The sequence below is a fragment of the Nilaparvata lugens genome, chromosome 12, assembly GCF_014356525.2.
Source record: "Nilaparvata lugens isolate BPH chromosome 12, ASM1435652v1, whole genome shotgun sequence".
Taxonomy (NCBI): domain Eukaryota; kingdom Metazoa; phylum Arthropoda; class Insecta; order Hemiptera; family Delphacidae; genus Nilaparvata; species Nilaparvata lugens.
The window spans coordinates 33,341,480-33,368,086 of NC_052515.1; the positions used below are offsets into that span (position 1 = coordinate 33,341,480).

Below are 26,607 nucleotides of genomic sequence, written 5' to 3' on the forward strand. Positions count from 1 at the left end.
CTGCCATTAAAACGTGGACCTCACTAAAGGCTCGTATTACATTAGGCCACCAGTGGGTCGCTCCGGTTTTAGTGTCCGAGCGAGTCGCAGGGCATCAGTTGTTATTGCGCTCATTACAATTACTCTCATGTGATTAATTGTAATTATGATTGTGTTATGAAAGCAATTTCCGGGAGGAATCCTGTTTGCTTTCATGTTTTCATAAGTAAATAATTACACGAGGATCGTCAGCCGAGACACCAGATTTAGGCGGCCGGCTAATGTCTCACTCGGGTCACCAATCCTGGTGTCTCACTGGTGTCTGAACTCGCTTTACATTCGGCCGCCAATGGTTGCTCTCTGGCGTCCCACTGGTGGCTTGGTGTAACATGCGCCTCACAGTTCCATGTGAAGCGATTTTGCTGGATCAATATTGTGTCAGATATTAGAAATCTTGTCTAAAAGCTGTATGAAATGTATTATTTTGATCAACGAGAGCTTTCATGGAAAGCATTGCTTCAGCTGAGAGTACTGTACAAGGTTTGTAATTGCTTCAGCTGAGAATGTACAGTACAAGGTTTGTAATACTTTTATTTTTATAGTATTTCGCTCAATTTATCAGTATCTTGAGTTGTTGTCTGTTTAAAAAAGCGCTGCTTTTTTAAAGATTCTTGTTTGCTATTCACCACCGTTTTCAGTGGATATTATATTTAGTACAGTATTGATATAGGTTTGTCTAAATTCCGAGAGTTATTGCCATAATTATTTGAAATTTATTTCGAACATTTGACCATAATTATTTATGATTTTTCATAATTAAAATTGAAACTGTTCACCTGCACACAAAGTATCTAACTTAGCACAAGCCGCTTGTAGATTGACTGACAGTTGTTGATTTAACAGTTTTAGTCTCAGTGCCGGTTGCACAACAGCTGGTTAAATTGTAACCGTGATTAATTCCACGAGATCCAATCAGAGAAGCCGTCTTTACAAAAATTCCTTCTCCGATTGGTTCTCGTGAAATTAATCACGGTTAAAATTTAACCGGCTGTTGTGCAACCGGGCCTCAGTATAACAGTTACAGTGATTCTCATAGTTTAGCAAATATAATTAAAGATTTAATTCTTTTGTAAGCCAGTAGCTTTAAATAAGAAAGTAATATAAAACTGTAGTATTCTTCGATTAGTAATCATACTTCATAACACACTAATATCAAACAGCGAAAATTATTTGTAGAATATTATTTTCAGTAGTATGCATAAGTTATTGAAGGATTCAGGACATCTTGAATTTGTTTAGGGACCAGCCCAAAAAACTGCTTCCTGTTTGTTCCACAAATGATATTATATTTCACCACAGAAATAATTTTTTGCCTCCGTAATAAACTTTAGATTAGAAGTGGCAAGTAGTTCCCAATGTGGGAAAAGGGAACCAACCATCCTCAACATGTCTTTTGAATGATGGTATATTTTTGGTAATTAATACTATTTTCATTAATAAAATAATTGTTTCAACTTGGGACATGTCTTTAAAAATCCTAGCATAATTTGGGGGTTCATATTCACATTTAAAACTGGCTCTCCAATAAAGGAAAGTAATTTTTAGGTAGTGGAATGATTTTGTGGCTATTTGAATAGATATTGCGACATTTTGTAGTTTGTTCATTTGACTTCAGTAGTAGAAGGAGAGAGCTTGACTTGCTACAACATGCAACACGCCAGTCGACCGTTCTTCCTTGTCTGTTGAAATGCTAGTGCTTGTCTCTCGCTATCCCCTTATTACTTTTCAAATAGTAATCCACTAATTACTCTATATATTGAATATGTTCATCAAGCGCTCCCTTGTGTATATTTCATTTTCGTGTATATTTAATGTTGCTGTGAAATAGATAGGATTAATTTTGTGTCAGTGATATTCGCCTTTGCAGACTGGTCTTCATATAGGTATGAGTTTATCTATTATCATTCATAAATCATTCCTCATGTTATAATTTGTAATACAATAGCCAATTTTTGTTTCTTTAAGAACGCTAGGATTTCGAATTCATTCATTGTTCATCTAGTGTTGATGTAGAATTTTGGAATCACTTTACCCAGTAAACATCTACCTGGTTTCAAGGTGTCCGCTGGCCTTGCTGGCATATTTTAGCTAATACATATTTATTTTTATTTTTCACTTTTATTCTCTTGAAATTACTAGTAAAGCTCTTGGAAAGTGTTTGAAAATTCCTAAAATAATTAGAGGGATCTTATATTCATTAGGGATACGCTCTCTGATAAGGGAAAGTAATTTTGTGTTAGTGAAATTATTTTGAAGTTGATTTGTAAAATTATCAAATAGATTCAAGCCATCTTGAAATTTGGTTAGTTGTGGTTGAAGGTGACTGCTACAGAGCGTCGCCAGGCGACGCGACTGTCACGACCACGTGACCGAAATGCCGCTCTGTGATTGGCGATCTCTTTGTCTAGTAGGAACCTGCAACTTCTTGCTTGTTAGCTACTTACTTAGTTCAGCACCACACTTCTTCAAAGAAAGGCTGAATGCTAGAGGTTCCCTTGCAAATGTCTTGGTTAGATAAATAATGTGTTAATTGTGAATGGGTTAGAGGTTAGGTTTTATTCAGGTTATATTTAATAATGTGTTATTAGGATAGGTTAGGTTTTTGCTTTGAAATTGCAATATGCTAGAAGGGGCTAGGGTGCAGTTAGAGTCATGTTTTTTGATGTTTCAAATGTGAAAGGATAGGTTAGGGGGTTAGGATTTTGCTCTGAAATCTAAATTATTAAATGTGAAGGGGTTAGTGGTTAGGTTTTTTTGGATTATATTTAATAATGCTCCATAAGGTTAGGTTAGGTTTTTGCTTTAGAATCGCAATATGCTAGAAAGGGCTAGGGTCCAGGTAGAACTATGCTTTTTGATATATTTTCAAAAGTGGAAAGATAGGTTGGGATTTGCTTTGAAATTGCAATATGCTGGAAGGGATTAGAGGTTTTTCAAATAGTTATGTTTATTGATGTTTTAAATGTAAAAGGGGAGGTTGAGGGTTCGGTTTTTGTTTTGAAATGACAATATGCTGACTTAGTTATAGTGTTTTTTAACATCAGTTAAATAACAACTGTTATATTTTATTAATTATATTTTTCAAAAGTACTCTTTCTTTTATTAAATAAAATAATAATATATCGATTATTATATTGAAGTAAATGATAAATCATCATTGGATAATAATATTTTCATCAAATAGAATGACGATTGGCTCCAGTTACAGTGCTCGGTAACCATCATCACAAAGAACGTTACATTCAAAGAACTGACTGAATGGAACGGGAAAAACCCGTTGCTAACGCATGCGCGATACGGTGCTGTCTGAGACAGAGAGTGGTTTGTGTTGACTGTCCTTATGACGTCATAAGGACGCTCAACTTGATGGACGGTCAAATTGTATTCATAAGAATTGTGCTACTGCTTTCATGATGATAAAACTCGCTGGCTCTAGAAGCTGAAGGCTTGGTAGTTCCATAAATGGCCGCTTGAAAGTGTCAAGTGCTTCTTCGTTCATGTTTTTGTTTGAATTTGAATCTAAAAGTCTAGGAAATAAAGTTGAATAGAAGTTATTATTTTAAATTTGGATGGATTGAATTAATAATAGTTCTATTTCTAGTTGATTAAAGCCAGTGAAGTGAATTACTTTCGTTTATAATAATTAAATGAGTTTGATTGTGTGGTTAGCCAGGCGTATTGTTGAGGTTATCTTCGATTTTATCGTCTTCGATTTTAGGTCTGTTAAAAGAATATTATCTTGACTAAATAATAATTGCAGACTAATATTGAATTCGATTCTTTGTTATGTTAATTTGTGCATTATATTTTTCGCTTGCAATTACTTGAGTGTCTTGTTGGGAAACTTGAAAACTGTGTTGTTTCTTCTCTTTTGTTATTTTCCGGTTAGGTACAGAGTTCTGATTAGGCTACAGTTATTCAAGGTTTATGCTTAGGCCTATATTATAGAATATTGCAGAGTCGTAGTAAGCTCTTTCTATCATTTTTTTATCATTAAATAATAGTTTATATTTGATTAAAAGCCTAACTTTGCTTAAGAGCTATAAATTGATTGGCTTATTTTTCATAGAACAAAAATAATGTTCAATCAAGGCTTACACCGTTAGTTTCGAGTTGATTCATGAAATTTTAGTATATAATATTCTCTAGGCTAATACTTTTTTGGGTTTTATTTAGTTGGATTTGACTAAAATAAAATTATAATTTATTGGTACATATTCAACTACAAAGCTAGGCTACTTACGATTAAAATTGATATAATGCAACAAAGTATCCCCTAATATTTCAGGGTCTCCTTTAGGTGTAGGCCGTAAATCCTTTACCTTGAATCATAGAGCTATTGAATTTTGAACTGTAACCTGTAAGGAACTTATTGAAAAAGTCTATGTCAAGATGTGACCATAGGAAAGTTGAATTGAATTTTTTTTATTTATAAATATTTAATTTTGTTCTAATACTTTGAGACATTAAACAGCTACTAGATGGAAGACGTGTTTATAATCATATATAGGCGTTTCTATTTAGCGGATTATGGGTTTAAAATGTATTGCCTTGTAGACTTGTAGGGCTACCTCCACTATTGAGGGGCGTTTACATGCAGCTAGTGTATGGCCTAGTTAATTTGAGCTAATAGCTAGTATTATAGTAGAACTTAAATTATCCGAATCGCTTGCTTTTAGAAGAAAATCGACGGCATTTTCGCGAATTTCAGACACGTTCAAATAAGATTAACTGTCTTAATAATTAATTTATACCGTGAAGTATTTAACCGGTTATAATTGAAGTAAATAAAAGCCTTCTTTAATATATTTAATTATTCTTTTATTTTTATAATTTCCAGTTTTTTTTTTAAATCTTCAATTATCCGAATATTTGATTGACCGAATGCGGTCCGTTCCCAATTGAGGCTGTGCAAAAGGCTAAAATAAACTTTCTACTTGTGATATTTTTCTAAGTTTTTCGATTTGTATATCATCAAGCTATCAAAATGAAAAAGTTTTCTCAGAAAAACAATTTTTTCCGATCATTACTTTTTGAGATATGAGCGACTGAAGTTTGAATTTTTGGGACAGAACATTTCAAATTCGGTAAGATATAAATCCATGAGATTTAGAGGATGGATTCTTCATGGTATTGTTGATCTAATAAAACAAAAATTTTCTCAAAATATCAATTTTTAAAAAAGTTATTCAAAAGTAAAAGTTAATTTACTAAAAATAACCGAACTAAAAGTTATTTTTAGTAAATTGAATAACTATCTTAGAAATTGATATTTTCATAAAAAAATTGTTTTACTAGATAAACAATACAATGAAGAATATATCCTCTGAATTTCATGGATTTATCTCTTACCGAATTTGAAATGTTCTGTCCCAAAAATTTAAAATTTAGGCGTTCATATCTCAAAAAGTAATGATAAAAAAAAATGTTTTTCTGAGAAAAATTTTTCATTTTGATAGCTTTGATGATATACAAATCGAAAAAATTAGAAAAATATCACGATTAGAAAGTTTTTTTTAGCCTTTGCAAAGCCTTAATTTGTATAGGCTGATTGGAGTTCTACTTTAGTTATTACTTTTGCGTTCCTAGTTGGATTGTTTGTTGAGATGAAGCAGATCGGATTAGACTTTCAAATAGACTTTATTGTAATCTACATCTATGATATATTTCTATTTAGACAAGTCACTCACCGTAGGACAAGTATGTTGAACATGTGTGAACACACATGTTTGATATACAAATTGTGTCAAAAGGCTTTGAATAAAATTTGTTTAAGTTAGGTTTTTGTATCTTCGATTATTTGTTTTTCTCCTTAGCTGATCTATTTGAGGCTACATTATTTTTTCCTTATTATAGTTTTTAATACTCCAGTGTTTTTTTTTAATTTATTCTTATTGATTGTTTAGTTTATTTTAAAAGTTTTTTCTGTTCAAAGCCTTTCACGTTTTCTCGTTTGAAGACATGTCTGTTCACACATGATCGACACACTCACTTGTCCTGTTGTTAGTGGCCACTTCAAGCAATAGTACTGGTTTGTACAGTTTGGTGTGTATCAGTCGACTGACCATTCACAAATATTATATTCGTATGATACCGTATCTTATATTCGTATGATACAGTATCACATTATATTCGTATGATTGCCTGTTTATCAACCTGCGATGAATTGAATTGAATAATTGCCTTTATTAGGGGCGGATTTAGGACACTAGGTCCTCTCTGCCACACAACCCTTGCAACAGCGACGCTGTGAGAATGTAGGGCACAACGTCCCACTTGTTTTAGTTTGTCTGGAGTACACCCTATGTAAGTGTAAGGTGGGCCGTCCACTAGAACCGTTTTCGTCTGAAGTAGCATCGGCCGAAAACTACCGAACGATCCCCCAACAAATAAAGGAATAGATGCTCGTCCATTGCAACAGGTCTCCGGCCGATCAATTATTCGATCCGAATTGAATGGGATTTTCCGGCTCCAGCTTAACCGTCCTCTGGAACCGTATTCAACCGATCCGTTCGGCCGTTGGATCGGACGAATTCGCCGGCCGTTAATTCGGCCGAATATGGTCGTCCATTGGAACCGTTTACGTCAGTCTAGTGGATAGAGTGCTTGCGTAGCAGCATAGAGATCCCGGGCTCAAACCCTCTCAATACCAAAAGTTTTTTAACCAGATCACTCCCGTGTTATCGGAAGGGCACGTTAAACTGTCGGTCCCGGCTGAAGTATGACAGTCGTAAGGCCCATTGACGGCTTAAATTATATATTCAGGCGGTGGGACCTTCCCGCAAGGGACTCCCCACCAACAGAAGCCATACGAATTTACTTTTTTTTACGTCAGTCTAGTTCAGTAGTTGGCTGGTTGCCAATTGTTGAATTAACTACTATCATAGCCACCAAAATTCTTCATAAACAATGATTAGGCCTATATATGGAGATTTTGAAATTTGAATAAACAAATATCTACTAAATTGGTTATTCATTACAATAATTATTACCTTTAGATCCTATTTGTTCATCAATATTTGTCCACAGATTCCTTTGAACATCACGACGATGATATCTTTTGTCTCTCATATCGCACAGTAAAACATGCTCTTGAACCAAACTTATCAACTTTTCATTGTCCATAGTTACAACTTTATTAAACAGAGCAACTTCAAAAAACAAACAGGACTGTGAATCAATTTATGTTAGGAACACTTTGTTGTCCCAGCTCGACTAGTTAGTATGAAGATCCTATTTGTTCATCAATCTTTGTCCACAGATTTCTTTGAACATCACGACGATGATATCTTTTGTATCTCATATCCCACAATGAAACATGCTCTTGAACCAAACTTATCAACTTTTCATTGTCCATAGTTACAACTTTATTAAACAGAGCAACTTCAAAAAACAAACAGGACTGTGATTCAATTTATGTTAGGAACACTTTGTTGTCTCAGCTCGACTAGTTAGTTCGGCCGGATAGAGCCGGAAATCCCATTCAATTCGGATCGAAAAATTGATCGGCCGGAGACGGCCGTGCACAGCCGTATGAACCTGTTGCAATGGACGAGCATATATTCCTTTCTTTGTTGGGGGATCGTTCGGTCGCGTTCGCTAGTTTTCGGCCGATGCTAGTTCGGACGAATACGGTTGTAGTGGACGGCCCACCCTATCCGGCCGAATTAACTAGTCGAGCTGAGACAACAAAGTGTTTGTTCCTAACATAAAATTGTTTCACAATCTTGTTTGTTTTTTTAAAGTTGTTCTGTTTTATAAAGTTGTAAGTATGGCCAATGAAAAGTTGAAAAGTTTGGTTCAAGAGCATTATGTTCCATAGTGGGATATGCGAGACAAAAGATAACATCGTCGTGATGTTCAAAGGAATCTGTGAACAAAGATTGCTTATTAATGAATAAATTTAGTGGATATTTGTTGAAGATGAGTTTATTGTAATGAATAACTAATTTAGTTCATTCAATTTTCAAAATCTCAATATAATTATTGTTTATGAAAACTTTTGGTAGCTATGATAATTCAATAATTGGCAACTAGACTGACGTAAACGGTTCCAATGGACGACCATATTCGGCCGAATTAACGGCCGGAAGATTTGTCCGATCCAACGGCCGAACGGATCGGTTGAATACGGTTTCAGTGGACGGTTACCCTTATGCATTGACAAGCGCTAAACAATGTACTGCCGTTGGATGAGTGACCACTTGTTATATGCCTGTCTCAAATAATAACTTTCTTTTATGAGATTCCGGTGGTTCGGATCTGTGGCCTTAATCAATCCTCTCATTATTCATCATTAGCAGCTAGACAAATGTGGCTCGAATCGATTCAATAATAGCCTATCATCACTATTTGATATTTGTGTTCAATATCCTACTGCTGATACGTCGCCAATTTAATTTTAAATCTGATTGTAGAGTTTGAATAATTTCAATGGCTTTTATTATTTGTTCCAGATTGATGGAGGTGGATGCATGGATGCTGATGTGAGCTGGGCGGGCTGGCGGGCATCCTCTGTCATGTCCCGAAGATTTCAAGTAGGACTTGACAGGTCAGTCTTTCAACATGCCTCTCTATTCTCCATCTTGAAATTTTATAAATTTCCATTAATTTTTGAAATTTCTCATAAGTTTTGGTCTTCCAGCATATTGTCATATCATAATGGACAATAAATTATCAAAAACAATATGAAAACTTGAAGATATAAAGGTGCGTACAGATATACGCACCGCGAACATGTGCAATTCACTTTTAATCAGCTGATTATATCTGTATTTTTACAGAAACGGTAAGATATAATATTATAAAAAGCTTGGCATCAGCTGATTAAAAGTGAATTGCTCATGTTCGCGGCGCGTAAATCTGAACGCACCTTTAGATAGTTATTAACTTGTTTATTCTTGCATATAAACTTGAAAATGGCCAAAGTAAGCCAAAACTAGTTGTTTAAAACGTATTAAATAAAAGGGTAGGTAATTTTTGTATTGTTTTTAATAATTCTAATAATTTTTTCCATACAAGTGAATTTATTATATGAAATAGACAATAAATATAGCACTCTTATGTTGTCGGTGTACTGATGAAGTAGCCATAGAAAAATCGGCGAATTTCTGATTTAGTGACTAATGCCAAGATACTGTTATAAACTTTGCGTGAAAAAAAATCAAACTTGTTTGATTTGATGTACTTGTCATCATGTTTTTTTGTAATAGTTGAAGGGAATCCACTCATTTTAATACTCCAGCAAATATTTAGGGCCGGCTTCCGAGCTCGGGATTTAGCTAAGCTCTAGACTTTAACTGGCTTTAAACTCTGAAGTCAGAAAATTGGCTTTCTGAGTCAGAGGGTTAAAGTAGCCGAGGACTTTAATAGACTCTGGAGTTTAGAGATGGAGTTGATAATTTCGCTTTCTGAGTGAAGGGCTTATAAGTCCAGAACTTGAATTATATTCTCGCCTCTTTCCGAGTCAAGGATTTATCAAAAACCGTTAAGTCCAGGACTTGGAACAGCGTGATTTTAAAACCTCGACTGGGGTAGAGTTTAAATTCGAGTTCTAGACTTAACCGAGCAAACACAATTCAGTTATTGTTTTGGTGTAGATAAAAAGTCAAATAGATGTCATGGATTACCTAAATTATTTGGATTAGTCCAACTAAAATCATAATTAATAGTTTGCAAGTTTATTATGGAATAAAATTGTATCAGAATTATGCTTAAAAATCTAACCTTTTTTACGGCTGTGATATAACCTAAAAATTGATGTTCAAGAAAAATAATACAAAGATTGCCTTGTAATTTATATTCCAATATGAATGTTATTAATCAATGTCATATTCAACATATTAATATAACAATAATAAATTATTATTCTAGTTTTTTTTTCAAAACAAATAAGTTTTCAAACTCAATAGCTTAATGAAATTTTTATTCCAGAATCACTGGTTAGAATCAATGAATGATCAACAATAGCATAACGTAAAATGAAATGTTTATTCATTCATTTTTCAAAAGGTTAGGTTTTGCTCTGAATAGGCCTACAAAGAAATCAAAAAGTATTTTCACAAAATAGCTTGGAGAGCATGCTCATTTGAACTATCCCGCTGCAATCAGGTGTTTTCGTTTTGCTATAATGCCAACAATACAACAGCAAAATATTCTGAATTTCCCTCATGTTTACTGCGTTAAAGTCCTTGACTCAAAGAAGTCGAGAATAGAATTAATAAACCCCGGAGTATAGAAGATAAAATCGTGACTCAGGAAGTCGATTTAGACCCGAGCGCTTATTAAGTCCTGGATTCTGTAAGTCCAGAACTTATAGATCCCGAGCTCGATAACCGGCTCTAAGTGTCACTTTCCAGTATGAGATCTGAATCGAAGAGCTAAAGTCGCGTTCACACCACTCTCCACAACTCTTGTCAATTGAATTTCCAACGAGTCGCGGCAATTTGTTGCCAATTAATTCAAAATTGCAGCAACATTGGCCCATATGAATAAAACCAGAGCAAATGCTCATGAGCAAGAGCATGGAGCATAAGATTTTGCTCATAAGCAAAAGGTAGAAGCAAAATCATTTGCTCATTTTTATATGAATAAGCTTCACCTTTTACTCTTACCTTTTGCTCCTGAACTCTGGAGCAAATGCTCACGTATTTTAGAGATTTTTCTTCAGCTGATTCGCCTTTGTAGCCTTAGTTTGTTTTTATAGCTCACGGAAGCGCTAAATATGCAAATAGGGTGCACCGCTTGTGTTTGCGTCGTCTGCTCTGTTTTCTATTAAATTTTATGAATAGAGTTTTAGGTTAGTTGAGTTAAGAATTTTGAAATAATAGCATGAAAAAATGTCAACTCTATAATAATCTTCAGCATATTCTTATGATATCAATAGCCTTCTTATAATCGTCTACACTCTCATCTTCTTAAATGCCTATTTCCTATTTTGTGATGGCTATCTTTATAACAGGTATGCTATATTTTGTATTTATTCTTTTGTAGGGATAGTGGTGATATATTATATGATGGTTGAATCTAAAAAGAGTTTTATAGTTCTCAACTATTGGTTGTGATCGTATCTGGTATAGTTCCCTCTTCCTCATACGAATTAGTTGAGCCATTTTACTATGAGCAAAAGGTGATAAGCTGCTCTAGACTAGACTCACCTTTTTTGAAGCATTTGCGTCAAAAGTTGAGCAAATGCTCTAGTTTTTTCATACAATTTTGAGCAAAAGCTTTTACTTTTGAGCAAATGCTCAAACTATTTTTTTGATGAGCATGAGCAAAAGGTTTTGCTCACGTGTATTCATAGAAAATGAAGCAAATGCTCCATATTTTAGAAGTATAAGCAAATGCTCAACTTTATTCATATGGCCCATTATGTCGTCAACATGTTTTTAACCACATTTTTGTTTCTCACGCAGCGTTGGAAAATACTGAGAAAGTTGCCAACAAAATGTTTCCTCTACAAGTCCACGCCGACTACGCTTTCATGGCGAGAAAATTGACACATTTTGTTGCACTTCATTTGAAGTTTTTCTACAACTTTTTTGTACAAAAGTATTTTGTTGACAACTTTTGTGTAATTGCAGCTTAATATCGCATAATTATGATTGATTTGTGTAATGGAGTCCTTAGGTTGTAGCATATAGTGAAGTCCACGTTATAATGGCAGTAAAGAAAGATAGGAGAAAAACGTTGCCAAGTCTCTCCATTTTGCCACTGACTGTACACAGCTGTTACTCAATTCATCCCATTAAATTATTTATCATTTCCTTGATAAAATAATCAATTTAATGTCAAATTGATCAAGAAAATATATTTTTTCCATAATTTGATTCAAAAATTTGCTTTCATGACAGATCAGATTTTTATTTTTATACAAACCTGAAATGGCGGCCAATTTAAAAAGCTGTGATACAACAACAATCTGAATTTCAAAACAACAGAAATATGAGTTATTTGGTAGGTATTCTATTCCAATTTCCTTCAAAAATAATAGAAAAATAGAAATCCTAATCAAAAATAAGTAATTTCAATGGATTAATTCTAAAATAACTTTTCAATATTGTTTATACCGGTACGAGTAGATCTAACCTATACGGGTAGGCTAACTGAAGCATGGATGAAGTCTATATAGAATGGTTGGTTATCAACTTTTAAAATGTCATTTCAGGTATTTTAATTTGTGTTTCTCATACAGTAATGTTACAAATTATTTCATTGTTTCAAAAATACATTTTAAATTAATTATACGACTTGTGTACTCAAGTATTTTGATAGAATGAAGAAAAGAAATGGCGGCTGAGAATATGGTTTGTTCAGTTTTGTACAGTCACTGTCAAAAGTAAATATAAAATATTCTGGCAAATAGACAACATTGAAAAGCGAGAGAGAGATAGTGCTATCTGTTTTGTTATATGATAGAAAAGGACAGCAACAGTATTGTCAATCCTACACTGCCCTTATAATGTGGACCTCACTATAGAATAGGACAATCTAGGCTGTAGTGAAACCATTTCATTGGAGATAATTTGATGATTTTAAATCAATATTTTTGTGTTACAGCTGCTGGTGATGGAAATGAATTTCAAGGCGATAAGAGTTGACAGCATAGACAGAGTTTTGGACAGGTTAGTGTTGTAATTTTTCATTTATTTCATTATTTTTCTATTCAAGTTCTGTTCCATTATGTTTTGGTGTTTACCATCAGAAGTATTCATGAACCCCACTAGAAGCTGACTGCATTCTCAATCAAGAAAGACGTGTTGAATCCAAATAATTGAATTTCAGAGTAATTGCAATTATATTTTCCCTACAGTTACAGTACCTTGAAAAGTGACCATTCCTGCACTGATTACAGAACGCAAAGAATCACTCTTCCGCTCTAGTGTGCTCTAGACCGCCCTAGTATTACTTTGCGTACTCTTAATACTTTGCGTATTATCTTGCAGCCATCCCAATCAGCTGTTGAAATGCGAATTTGTTCTATCTATATTTTTTCTGATTTTCAAATAAATAAAAATGAGAACTCATTAAATTATACATTTTGAATATTATTAATTATTCATTATTTCAAATAATAATTATTATATTCATTTATAAATTGATTGGTTGTAAAATATTTGGAAATTAAGATTTACTCAAAATTATTCAAATTTTCAAATTAATTAAATTTTTTATTTGAATAAATTATCGATTATTAACTTTTAATTGGATTATCAAGTTTAAAATAAATTAAAGTTGTTATTAATATCAAAATTATACAGACAAACATTTGATGGATTTCAGCCATCATTTTACCCATAATCAACCACTTCTCATATTCAATGGTAACTGTAGGAAAAATGTAATGTGAAATACGTGCGCAAAGTTTCTCTGCTGCACTCAAGAAACCATTCCGCCCTCGCCTACGGCTCGTGTGTAAACGTTTCTTTCGGTGCAGCAAACTGTCACTTTGCGCACTAGTTGCACAAATAACTATTTTATTTTATCTTGGACATAAATAACCTTCTTAGGTTAATGGCTGACCACTAACGAAGTGACATTCATGATAAATATATGTGTACACACATGACGTCATACATTGTTGTGTCATCACAGCCAAAGGCTTCAAACGAAATTTTTGAGGCTTGGTATCTTTGATTTTTTCTTGTTAATTTTTTTCCATTAGGCCATTCTATTTTCCGTTAAATTATTACTTTATCATTATAATTTGTAATTTTCTAGTGGTTTATTTTTATTGTTATTGGTTATTCATTTTATGTTAGATGCTACTGTCAAACTGCAGTTTTTTGTTCAAAGCCTCTTGCTGATGACAAAACATGCATGTATACACATGTTTATCATGCATGTCCTACCGTTAGTGGCCAGCCGTAGGGTACAAACACACTGAAAGCGGAGCGTGGCGTGGCGTGGCGTGGTCAGAGCGTTCATGATACACACAGGAAGCGTCTGAGCGTCAAGCGTCAAGGGCCTAGAAAATGGCGTTGTCCAAGTTTGCACGGACATTACTTTGTGAGAATAATTACTTGAAGTATTGCATATTAGCTAAGCCTGCTAGGAAAGAGTGGGTTAATGAAATTAACTCAGATCGTCGATTATTTGGTGAATATCGCCATCTGTTTAGGGCTGTTCGGTAAACCTTTTTAATTTCATTTAAATTTGATAATCTTTTGAAATATAATTATTGTTAAGATCATTATAAGAGTGAGAAAAAGTGGCAACTGAAATTTTTAATTGGTCTAATAAGCGAGTTATGGGTTGGTGAAGTGCTAAACTCCGTTTTCTTTCCAGATCATAAACGGTTTCGAATTTTCCCATTAGAGTTTTTTTTTAATACATTCAGTATATCATTGGCTTTGTTCTAATATGAGTTTTTTCGCGATTAATGCCAAAATAAACAAGTTATCGAATTTTAAAAAAATGTTACTTTTAATCAATTTATGAACGAAATGGGGAATAAAATGTTTTAGTTTGGATGGATACATTTTTTGAATTTTTAAGAGAAGTTCTAATAATATAGTCGAAACCGTTTATGATTTGATAGATTTCCAGAATCTGATAGATTTCCAGATTATCTGATAGATCTATCTATATCTGATAGATAATCTGGAAAGAAAGAAAAAGCCAATGATATACTGAATGTATTAAAAATAACTCCAATGGGAAAATTCGAAACCGTTTATGATCTGGAAAGAAAACGGAATTTAGGACTTCAACGACCCATAACTCGCTTATTAGACCACTTGGAAATTTCAGTTGCCACTTTTTCTCACTCTTATAAATGATCTTAACAATTATATTTCAAAAGATTATCCAATTTAAATAATAAAAAGTGTACTGAGGAGCCTTAATGTGTAGAGAAAGCATGAGTCCCGATTTGTTTTCTTTATCTTTATTATTATTATTATTATTATTTCAATTTTTAATTTACTTTTTATCTTATTCTCTTCTATAATTTTTCCATAATATTTTTCATCTTTTAAGTTTTCTTTATTATGTAGTATGGTTATATATTAATTTTGTGAAAAAGGCTCTTCATGGTATTGTCTGTGAGCCTTTACATGTATATGTATATCAATAAATAAATGAATAAATTTGTTGAGTACATGCGAATGTCAACTTCAACCGTTGATTATATTTTGACGAGTGTGAAGCCTGATTTGGAAAAACAAGTCACTAATTGGAGGAGTCCAATATCTGCTGAAGAAAGACTTGTAATAATAACACTAAGGTAACCATACTTCATAGAAATATGAATGAAATGAATTAGAATAGCCTTACTTTTGATTTCAAAGTGCAATAGATGAACTTTCTCTTTTGAATAATCAAATAATACACATTGCAGGAGAATTCGGGCAAATGTTAAATATACTAGTGTACTAGATGGTGGGGAAATGTAGTAGAACAAGTGCATTATTAAGTACAAGAGTATAGACCACTAGTATGTGTCACATTAGTAGGGCACTCGCACTTTGACGCTTTGCTTGTAGATGCTCCAAAAAACATCTCCAGAAAACTGTTCCAAAGTTTGACGCCACGCGACGCTTCACTCCGTTTGTACCCTAAAGCTGTGCGTACACATATACGCGCTTCTAACCCGCACCGAGCACGCTCTGCCCTCGTACCGCCCTCGTTCCTCCATCGTACCGCAGTCGCTCCGCCCCCGCTCTGCAGTCGCACCCATCATGAACGTTACGGAAGATGTTAGATCTTCTCGCGTTCCCCGGTCGAACCACTATTGCTCCCCGGTCGATCATCAATCGCTCTGCTGGAGTGACGTTCGGTTGCGGAGCAGAGCGAAAGTCTGTACGCACCTTAAGATTGGCACAGTATGAGAGACTACAAGCGTCACATAGCTTCATCAAAAATAACTATCAAGACTAGTGGCTTAAGTCAATATTGAAAATTGCAACATAAATACCCTATCCTATACTATGAGATTTATTTTTATGCTATCTTTACTCTATGATGCTGTAGCCCATTTGCAGGTTGCTTGTTTATTGACATAATATCAATTATTTCTTATTGCAAACGTTTATCGAAGGATTTCATATAAGTTTTCATACTGTTATTTTACCACGATTTAAGACTGGATATTTTTAATAATTTGCTGCTGATTAGGAATAGTCTAAAGAATTGTACAGTTAATAATCCACGACATCAGCCTGGTTGCAAAGTAGCCTGTTGACATTCGAATTAAAAATATGTTGATCATGTGCACAAACATTTGTTAAATTTTAATGGTGATCAAAGGCCGGGACACATATAACCGCACCGAGCCCGTGCCGGGGTACGGCCGAGCTACGCCCGTGACATGGTGATGGTGGCAGCAGTGTCTCAGTTATGTGTGATCTGATTTCTGAATGTGTTAAACTATTGTTAATAATATAACACTATTTAAAACTTGTTACATCCGATTTTAGTTTATATTTTTCAATTTTAAACTAATTATCTGTAGACACAGAAGATGAGAAGCTGGTATATATTTCGGTGCATAACAATACCACAATCAGTCATGTATCGGAAATATACAGGATGATTCTTAATTATGGTAAAATAATTCAATACGTGATAGTAGAGGTAATGAAAATAAGAAAAAAGTTTTTATAAACATCATATATCCATAAACGCTTCATTAGCGAATTATACAGGGTGAAAGATTTCGCCCGGAATTCAGTTCCTCTGGTGAAATACACCGATGCTGAATTGTTTGGGGACTAGTTTTTGTAAAACTTATGGTGGATTTTGGTATAAGTTTAATGTCATTTAGATATCTTACTTTCATATAAAAATGAAACTTTTCATAAAAAACCGAATATTTTATTTGCAATCAGCTAGCTACAAACAGCAAATTTTTGTGGTGTAATGTACTACATAAGAATACATTTTATTCAACTTTTATGTAAATTTAGTTTACACAGCTTACATAATTCTTTTCAGAATTAAATTCTCTACAATTTCTATTGTGAAAAATTATTTGTTTACTGGTCATTAAAGAAAGTTATTGGGCATCAAACGTAGTCTGTGTTTTTCTACTTGGATTTTTTGCATATTTCAACTTTTTTCTCAAAAACTACTCACACTACAGCTTCCAGACCAGTTTTATTAAATTTTTCAGATATTTTTCCATATAAATCAACCTTTAAAAGTTTTTTAAAAACTAGTCCCCAAACAATTCAGCATCGGTGTATTTCACCAGAGGAACTGAATTCCGGGCGAAATCTTACACCCTGTATAGCTCGCTAATGAATCATTCATATATATATATATATATATATATGGTTTATAAGAACTTTTTTCTTATTTTTACCTCTACTATCACTTATTAAATTGTTTTACCATAATTAAGAATCACTCTGTATAACAGCAATAAAATTATTATCTTCTGCCTCATGATCGAAGGCTCAACTCACACTTACGCGACTCAGGTCGCGAGACTCGACTCTAGTCGAGAGCATATGTTTCCAAATGGTGACACTCAGACCAGTCGATTCTAGTCTCCGCGACGTCACCATTTGAAAATAGTGCTCTCGAATAGAGTCGAGTCTCTTCTCGACCTGAGTTGCGCAAGTGTGAGTTCAGCCTAAACGTAATTAGTTTTAAATTTAAGACACAATCACTGGTTCCTTCTGTTATAATTTTTGTTGTTTATTTTATTATTTATCATATATGTCTATTATACCTTTGGCTTAACTTATTTGGCTGTACTTTTACTTTAACTTATTTTTCCGTTCAACCATATTTCTCATCACTTTGATCGTACAAAACTGGAAAATTCTGTATCTCTTCAATAAGTTTTTCACTCTCTATGTGAACGAGGCCGCACCGTCACTGTCAAAAAGTAAACTGAACTAGTCGGTGACGGCTCGGGCAACAAACACGGTGACAGTGCTGACGCAGTGCGGTAGTATGTGTCCCTACACGTTTGAAAGCATTTGTTTTCTCACTCGCCGTAGTATGTCCGACACTCGGCCGTAGTACGTTCGACACTCGGCCGTACCGGGGCGCGGGCTCAGTGCAGTTATGTGTGCCCCGGCCATTAATGTCACCAGAACCAATCGGAGATGCCTTCTTTTCAAATAATCCCTCTCAGATTGATTCTCTTGACATTTAATCCTGATTAAAATGTAAGAGGATTTCGTGCAACCGGACCTAGATGATACTGTAGCACTTTGTTTTCGCACTATAGTCTGTGCAACCCTTAGTTTACAGAACGGGGCTTTATGGCCAATGCTATTTCAATATAACTAGTTGTTCTGTGAACAGTAGACCTCACGCAGTATTCTCATCCACAAGTACCTGATTGAAACTATAGACCTTATGGAGATACAGCAATAGACTGGCTTCTCCACACATCTGTGTAATCACTTGTCAGTCGATTTATGATAAATAATTCTATAGTCTGATTTTTACTCAATATTGGCGTATGAAGGAGGCTCCTTTTTCCTTTTATATTATCCTTGAAATGCAAAATTTCCAAAAACCTTGTACGTCGACGCACAATTTAAAAAGGAACAAACTGTCAAATTTCATGAAAATCTATTACCGCGTTTCGCCGTAAATGCGCAAACATATAAACATTTAAACATTAAGAAAAATGCCAAACCGTCGACTTGAATCATAGACCTCACTTCGCTCGGTCGAAAATAGGACTACACTGTTGCCGTTTCTATGCTGATTCTATAGAAAAGGACTTCTCGATGTCTTGCACATTTAGCTCTCAGGGTCTCTGAATGTTGTGAAATTTGGCAACACTGAACTCCGTAAGAGCAATGGTGCAATCTAAAGTCTGCACAGACTAAAGTTTTTTAATTATTTATTTTAATGATCTTATTATTTTTTATTAGCGGATAACCCGTGCTCCGCAAGGGTCTAATTAGGAACTTAACTTACTGAGATCTTGAAAAAATTCAAGTAGGCCTATAACCATCATCGGTTAATTCAATTCAATTTATTTGCCATATATACAAGATTTATACAATTACAAATTCACATAATAATAATTGGGTACATCATACAGAAATTCTGAATATACTCTATTCTAGAAATAATAAAAATAAATTAGATATAACATAACTGAAATCCCAGTTGTACTCATTTTACCGGCAATAATTGCTAGCAGAGACACGTGTCTGATCGCTAGCAATGAGTTCAGTTTAAATCATTGAAAGATTTTTTTTGACTGAAACACAAAAAAAAAGAACTTTGTTAAAATTTACAAAATCACAATTTTATTTTAGGTATTCACCAAATCAATCTATTATGTGTAATTTTATGATTAAAAGTCTATTTTGAAAAATATTCTAGTTTTTACCCATTCATCAATATCTTTTGTAATTTTTTTTAATTTTAATTAATAATCAATATGCAAAATTTCAAATTAATCAGTCCAGTAGTTCAAATGTGATGATACGTCATTGTGAATTTCATATCCTGTTTTGTATAAGCCAATAATCTCCTTTATTATATTATAGATAGATTTCAATGATCTTATCATTAACAATTTTTATTCCCTATGATCATTTTCAAACTATTGGAACTTGTCTATGGTGCCAAATAGTGACAAGCGCTCTGGATTCCCTTGGAAGGGTGACCGTTTGTTAAGAGGTATCAGTTGTTGATTGCTTTCTAGAAATAGCTATTGAAATGCACTTGGAATAATTTTATTGCAAATCCCATAATAATGATGCATTGTTTGTTGTTTTGCAGTGGACAAAACGGACTTAGCAGCCACAGAACAACATGAGTCACTTCTCTTCTGCTTCTGCTACAACGTCATCTCCTTCTTCTGCTACTACTGATACAGCTACTGTTACTGCTGCTACTGTTGCTGCTGCTTCTTCTGTGCTGAGAAATCAACACTTTTGGACCTTTGTAGCTGATTGCTGATCATTGCAGTAATAAGGTGTTACATCTGTGAGTTCACTTAGATTATGATGATTATCTTTTTCTTCCTCCCCTTCTTCTTCTTCTTCTTCTTCTTCTTCTTCTTACTAACAAAATTTTGTATTGATATAGGGTGATTGTTTATTGCATTGTTATAGCCAATATTACTTTCATTTAGTAGACTATAATAATATGAAATCTGTTACATGACATTCAAAAATTTGGAGGATTCAGAGCAAGAATTTTTCTCTCTTATTCATGAAATGGAATTGCATAGAAATTTAGTAATAGAAAAAAGACGGTGGAGTTATGCAGAGCTTGAGGTATGTTTAGACGTGTATACAAATTGTAGATTAATTTGTATGAGATTCAAGGGTGATTATGATTGGAATCGAATATATTGCAGCTCATATAAAATGATTGAATAAGGAGACTTATACTTGTGATTTTGACAAGAGTATCTCATGCAAATGTATTTTATATTTGTATACAAGTCTTGACGTGCCTTGAAATGTATAATTGGAGGACTGGAGCTGTGCATGTATAATAAGGTAGGTGATCACCTCATCGTGGAATACATGCTGATTGTGCAGATCTCCGAATCACCACCACCTGTCTATTTATTTATTATTCATTTACAATATTACAACGTCTACAATATACATATATAGTCATATAGTCTATATAGACATATATAGTCTACAATATAGACATTAGACAAAGATTTATGCAGAACAATATTTTTAGGTTGTTGAAACCTTGACACAAATGTACAAATTTACACAAAATGATAATAGTGAGGTCCTCGTTATAATGGCAGTACTTGATTAGCATTGGTGTTGCTATCCTTGTCTATCATTTGACAAAGCAGATAGCGCCATCCTTTTCTAGCTCTGCAACGTTTCCACATCGTTTTTCACAATGTATAAATATAATAATCGATGTACAAAATATCTATTTTTAATTATGAAAATTCATTATTTGATCATTGACAAATGAAATATAATTATTGATTATTGTAACCAAGATAGCTAATATAACATAAGATACACTGGTATCAGCTATTCTTTATAGAAGGCAGTGACAAGGCAGAGAATCGACAACGCTGTTCTACTATCTTTTTTCCACTGCCATAATAGCGTGGACCTCACTATAGAAAAAAAATTAACAAGTACCTCTCTACAAAAATATGATATCCAGAAATTATTATGAACTGTGAAATGCTATTGATCTATTAAAGAGATTTAGTTGAGTATCCAGGCTTTTGCAAGTTGCAAATTTATTCTTTCAATTTTTAATACATTTGAAATGTTGTATTTGTTGGCAGAATTGAATTTTGATTAGAGCTTTAGAGGAAAAATTTCTTGTTTTGATCGTTTGCTGAAAACATTAACTCAAAAACAGAAATGTTTTGGTATTTGCTAAAACCGTAATTTCAGAAACATGAGTTCAATTATTGCTTCAATTGAATATTTTTGAAGCTTGTAAATTACCTGGTTACAGTATAATTGAATGATTTTAGTGCCTTTTGCTGTGGAGTTGTTGAACTATTTCAATAATTTGAAATTTATTCGTGGAATGGTTTATTTAAGTTTGGTTCTGTTGAGAAAGCAGTACCTCTCAGGCTACAGTAATGTGTTTCAAATTGATTCGAATACAGTAAAAGTGTTACAATTTCCATTCAAGTGTTTATGTTGTAGCATTTTTGCTGTAAATTCCTTTATCCTTGAATCGATTGGTGTGAGAGAATAATAAATTATTTCTGATTTGGTTGTTTTTCAATCATTTGTTTCCTTCATTATGAATCTGTTTGAAACACATTACTGCTTATTCGAAAATGATGTAAAATTCAGTGTTTTATACAGCACTTTGAGTTGTCACAATACCAGTGGAGTAGTTTCAATACAAACATTAATTAACCATTAGTTGATTGGTATATTCAGGTTTGGTTCTGTTAGGGCCGTTTGCACAGTATAGATTTCTAAACTCGATTAAGTTAATACAAAAGTTGAATCGGTTTTCTCAGTGCATTTACTAATCCAGTTTAAGTTTTGGATCGGGTTTCTCAGTGCTTTTACTAATCCAGTTTAAGTTTTGAATCGGGTTTCTCAGTGCATTTACTAATCCAGTTTAAGTTAAACTAGTTTAGCGTCAAGTTGGTAATAGAGTGTCATCGTTTATAATATCAGGAAGGCTGATTTTTACAGGAAATTTGTTAATTGTTTACAAACCATCAGTAATTTGAGGTTATGTAGCTACTATCGTTTATAATATCAGGAAGGCTGATTTTTACAGGAAATTTGTTAATTGTTTACAAACCATCAGTAATTTGAGGTTATGTAGCTACTATTTTAGTATTTTCTTGTTCTTGTTCAAAATCCACAGAGCTGTAAGCTGTACAGTTATAAAAGTGAAAAGCGATCAAGAAATTCTTTAAAAACTTATGTTTAGTTGGCACCAGAAAATATATTTTAGAATGTAAGATAAAAAAGTTATTTTGTTATGCTTGAATCTACTATGGTCTTCCTCGTTTATTAGAAATCTCTTGAAAGCAATATATCTCAGTTATGTGTTATTAAAAACATGTTTTCTAATCGAATACCACTGTTAAAAACTGTCTTAATTTCTATCAAGTGGTTTATTCAATCAAAATACTAAATTGGCAGTTGCTGTACTCAAGCAAAACTGTTAAAAAATTCTCTATCCCAGAAATTCAAATTATTTGTTTTTTGCCCAATTTTTCTCAGTTACAAAATTTCTTTGCAGTCATCTTTATCAATCGCATTAAAAACTTCTATCAATTCCTCCATTACAATTATTTTTACATCCAAATAATGATTCACTGTAACCTAAATTAATAATTATTGTCTACAGAAGCATTAAAAACAACCGTCGAAGAATAATTTACTATAAGCTGTTTCCCCATCAAATCTTTACAGATGTCAAGTTACCGAAATTATTTGGTTTAAACCTCCTTCTTTGGAGGTTTAAACTTTCCCAGAGTTTAAACTCAATACAGAGTTTAAACTGATACTGTGCAAACAGAATTTTAGTTTAAACAAAAAAAAAATCCAGATTTGGTTTAAGCTTTAGCTTAAACTTACACTGTGCATACGGCCCTTAATGGGAAATTACTCTCAGTCAACAGTAATGCGTATCAAATTAATTCCAATACAGTAAAAGTGTTCCAATCATTTACATTCTAATAATACTGCAGAGTGAATATTGTAGCATTTTTACTGTATATTCCTTTATCCTTGAATCGGTTGGTGTGAGAGAATAATAAATGATTTCTGGCTGTAGTTGCTTTTCAATCATTTTTCCTTCATTATGAATCAGTTTGAAACGCACTACTGTTGGCTTGAAAATGATCAAAGATGGAGTTTCCTCATTTTGTCTATTTTTTAAAATGATTGTGATATTCAGGCTACCGTATGCTTACTATTTCCAGTACTACGCATGCGCTGTCAAGTGTTACATTCTCAAATTGAAGTATAGCGAAGATTGAAGGAAATTGTGATGATGCTCATTCTCTGACAAGTAATGGCACATGTTTTACTTGACGAGCAGTAGTTTGGCAAGCATTACTTAACAGATGCATACGACTTGTCTGAAGCACAAGGCACAATATCAATCAAATAAGGTTGTTTATATTATAAGTTCAGTGTGATAATTGATTTAAATTCTTGAACAACATTGTTGGGTTGTGATCCTACATGGAGCTGGGTACAACCCAACAAGTCTTCTTCGAATCCTCCAAATATTTAAATTTATTTAAAATGTCCATAAATATTAGTGATAAGTGAAATAGATATACTGTACTGAATCACCCTTTATCATGTAAGACTAATAAGATATTTTATGTCAATACTTTAATACTTCCTTCTCTAGTATTCTTCTTTCTCCTTTATTCTTCCTTTCTCTAGTATTCTTCTTTCTCTAGTCTAGTATTCTTCCTTTCTCTAGTATTCTTCTTACTCTAGTCTAGTATTCTTCTTTCTCTAGTCTAGTATTCTTCTTTCTCTAGTCTAGTATACTTCTTTCTCTAGTCTCGTATTCTTCTTTCTCTAGTCTAGTATTCTACTTTCTCTAGTGTATTCTTCTTTCTCTAGCCTAGTATTCTTCTTTCTCCTTCTCCAGTATTCTTTCTTTCTCTAGAATTCTTCTTTCTCCTTCTCCAGTATTCTTCCTTTCTCTAGAATTCTTCTTTCTCTGGTCTAGTATTCTTATTTCTGTAGTCTAGTATTCTTATTCTTTCTCCTTCTCTAGTATTCTTCTTTCTCTAGTCTAGTATTCTTATTTCTCTTTTATTCTTCTTTCTCTAGTCTAGTATTCTTATTCTTTCTCTAGTCTAGTATTCTTATTCTTTCTCCTTCTCTAGTATTCTTCTTTCTCTAGTCTAGTATTCTTATTCTTTCTCTAGTCTAGTATTATTATTCTTTCTCCTCTAGTATTCTTCTTTCTCTAGTCTAGTATTCTTATTCTTTCTCCTTCTCTAGTATTCTTCTTTCTCTAGTCTAGTATTCTTCTTTCTCTTTTATTCTTCTTTCTCCTAGTCTAGTATTCTTATTCTTTCTCCTTCTCTAGTATTCTTCTTTCTCTAGTCTAGTATTCTTCTTTCTCCTTCTCTAGTCTAGTATTCTTCTTTCTCTTTTATTCTTCTTTCTTCAGTCTAGTATTCTTATTCTTTCTCTTTATCTAGTATTCTTCTTTCTCTAGTCTAGTATTCTTCTTTCTCTAGTCTAGTATTCTTCTTCTCTTTATCTAGTATTCTTCTTTCTCTTTATCTAGTATTCTTCTTTCTCTTTATCTAGTATTCTTCTTTCTCTAGTCTAGTATTCTTCTTTCTCTTTTATTCTTCTTTCTCCTTCTCTAGTATTCTTATTCTTTCTCCTTCTCTAGTATTCTTCTTTCTCTAGTCTAGTATTCTTCTTTCTCCTTCTCTAGTATTCTCCTTTCTCTAGAGTATTCTTATTCTTTCTCCTTCTCTAGTATTCTTCTTTCTCTAGTCTAGTATTCTTCTTTCTCCTTCTCTAGTATTCTTCTTTCTCCTTCTCTAGTATTCTCCTTTCTCTAGAGTATTCTTATTCTTTCTCCTTCTATTCTTCTTTCTCCCTCTCTATATAGTAGTATTATAGGTAATACATTTATGTATTTTATTGAATATTTTATATTTTAGACCAATAAATAATGATTACACACACATATGGAGTTCTCATTTACATTTTTATTACAATTTTTTTTTTTTTTTTTTATTTTTAATTTTCCCTTCTTGTTCTAGATTCAGGTTTACAGTGAAACGTTCACTGTCGGATAGGCCCACAAAAAAAAACCGGGCACTAACCTCAACGTCCAATACTGGCACCCGGCTCCATGTGGTCCTGGCCCCCCCCAATGTAGTGAGTGGTCCCACCCACGCCAAAGGGCGCATTGAGCCTTCACTGGACCATTCAGAGCCAGGTGACAGTTTTCCCTCCCCAGAAGGGAGAGGGACAAATCCCACACAGGGGGCTTTTCCTTCCCCCCGGAAGGGAGAGGAAAGTTCCCCTGAGGGGGCAAAAAATAGTGGTTTCCCTTCTCAAGGGACAACTCTCACTTCTATACAAATAGAAGAGGGTGGTGCCCCTCCAGAAGAGGAATAAATCTATGGTATTGGTAAGTGCATGTCTAGACCATAAGAGAGGGGGGACAATATAATATAAAGCTAAAGCTGCGTACACATATACGCTCTTCCAACCCGCACCGAGCACGCTCCTCCCTCGTACCGCCCTCGTTCCTCCATCGAACTACAGTCACGCCGCCCACGCACCCATCGTGGACGTTACGGAAGATGTTAGATCTTCTCGCGTTCCCCGGTCGAACCATTGTTGCTCCCCGGTCGATCATCAATCGCTCTGCTGGAGTGACGTTCGGTTGCGGAGCAGAGCGAAAGTCTGTACGCACCTTATGAGTGCTACCACACTAGTGCTGTTGCATTTGTCACAATATTGCCAATTGAACACTAGGAACAATTGAAAAGTAATTTAAAATTGAAAACACCCTTTATTTCAATTAAGAACCCCTTGAACCCATAAGCAAGCAGAAAGTGCACACAAAGCGTGCTAAGAAGTAAGATAATACTCTATAATACATATGAGAGAAGAAAAAAGTTAACTACAACTGAAAATAATTTCATGTAGATGGCAGGGGGGGAAGAGGCAAATGAAGATAATACGAGGAGGTAATAAGGTTAGTAGAGCTGGGTTTACACCAATTAATGTGGATTAACATTTTGTTGAAAACTTATCCTTATAGATTCTATTAGTTTGAACGGAACTTGACTAACACATATGTTCATCATGTGTGTGATAAGTTATTCTCAATCTAATAGAATCTATAAGGATAAGTTATTATCTTTGGTGTAAACTCAGCTTAAGGATTACTAGGTAAGGTGGAGGGGGAGACAAGTGAAATTAGTAAGGAATGGTGGTGAGACAAACAATAATAGAATGAGAGACAGAATGATGGATAATTGGAGAATATTTGTGAACGTGGAATAAGGTAAAGAAACTAATGATTGATCTCAAGTGATTACTACAATGGGAGTAAAATTAAAGACAATGTGGTAGGTGAAAAGAATGTAAATATTTAAAAATGCAGAATATGATTGCCACATAAGTTACAGGCTTGTGCGTGGGTGGAATAGGA

At 33.8% G+C, this 26,607-nt stretch overlaps 1 long non-coding RNA gene across 1 annotated transcript in view; it reads left to right on the forward strand.

Annotated features, from left to right (window-relative positions):
* The window catches only part of LOC111053167, a 37,215-nt gene extending 13,291 nt beyond the window's left edge, over nt 1-23,924 (forward strand). The window contains exons 4-6 of the long non-coding RNA XR_005572689.1: nt 8,496-8,590; nt 12,598-12,662; nt 19,744-23,924. This is a non-coding gene — a long non-coding RNA (uncharacterized LOC111053167). The remainder of the gene's footprint in view (nt 1-8,495; nt 8,591-12,597; nt 12,663-19,743) is intronic.
* Nucleotides 23,925-26,607: the final 2,683 nt, after the last annotated feature.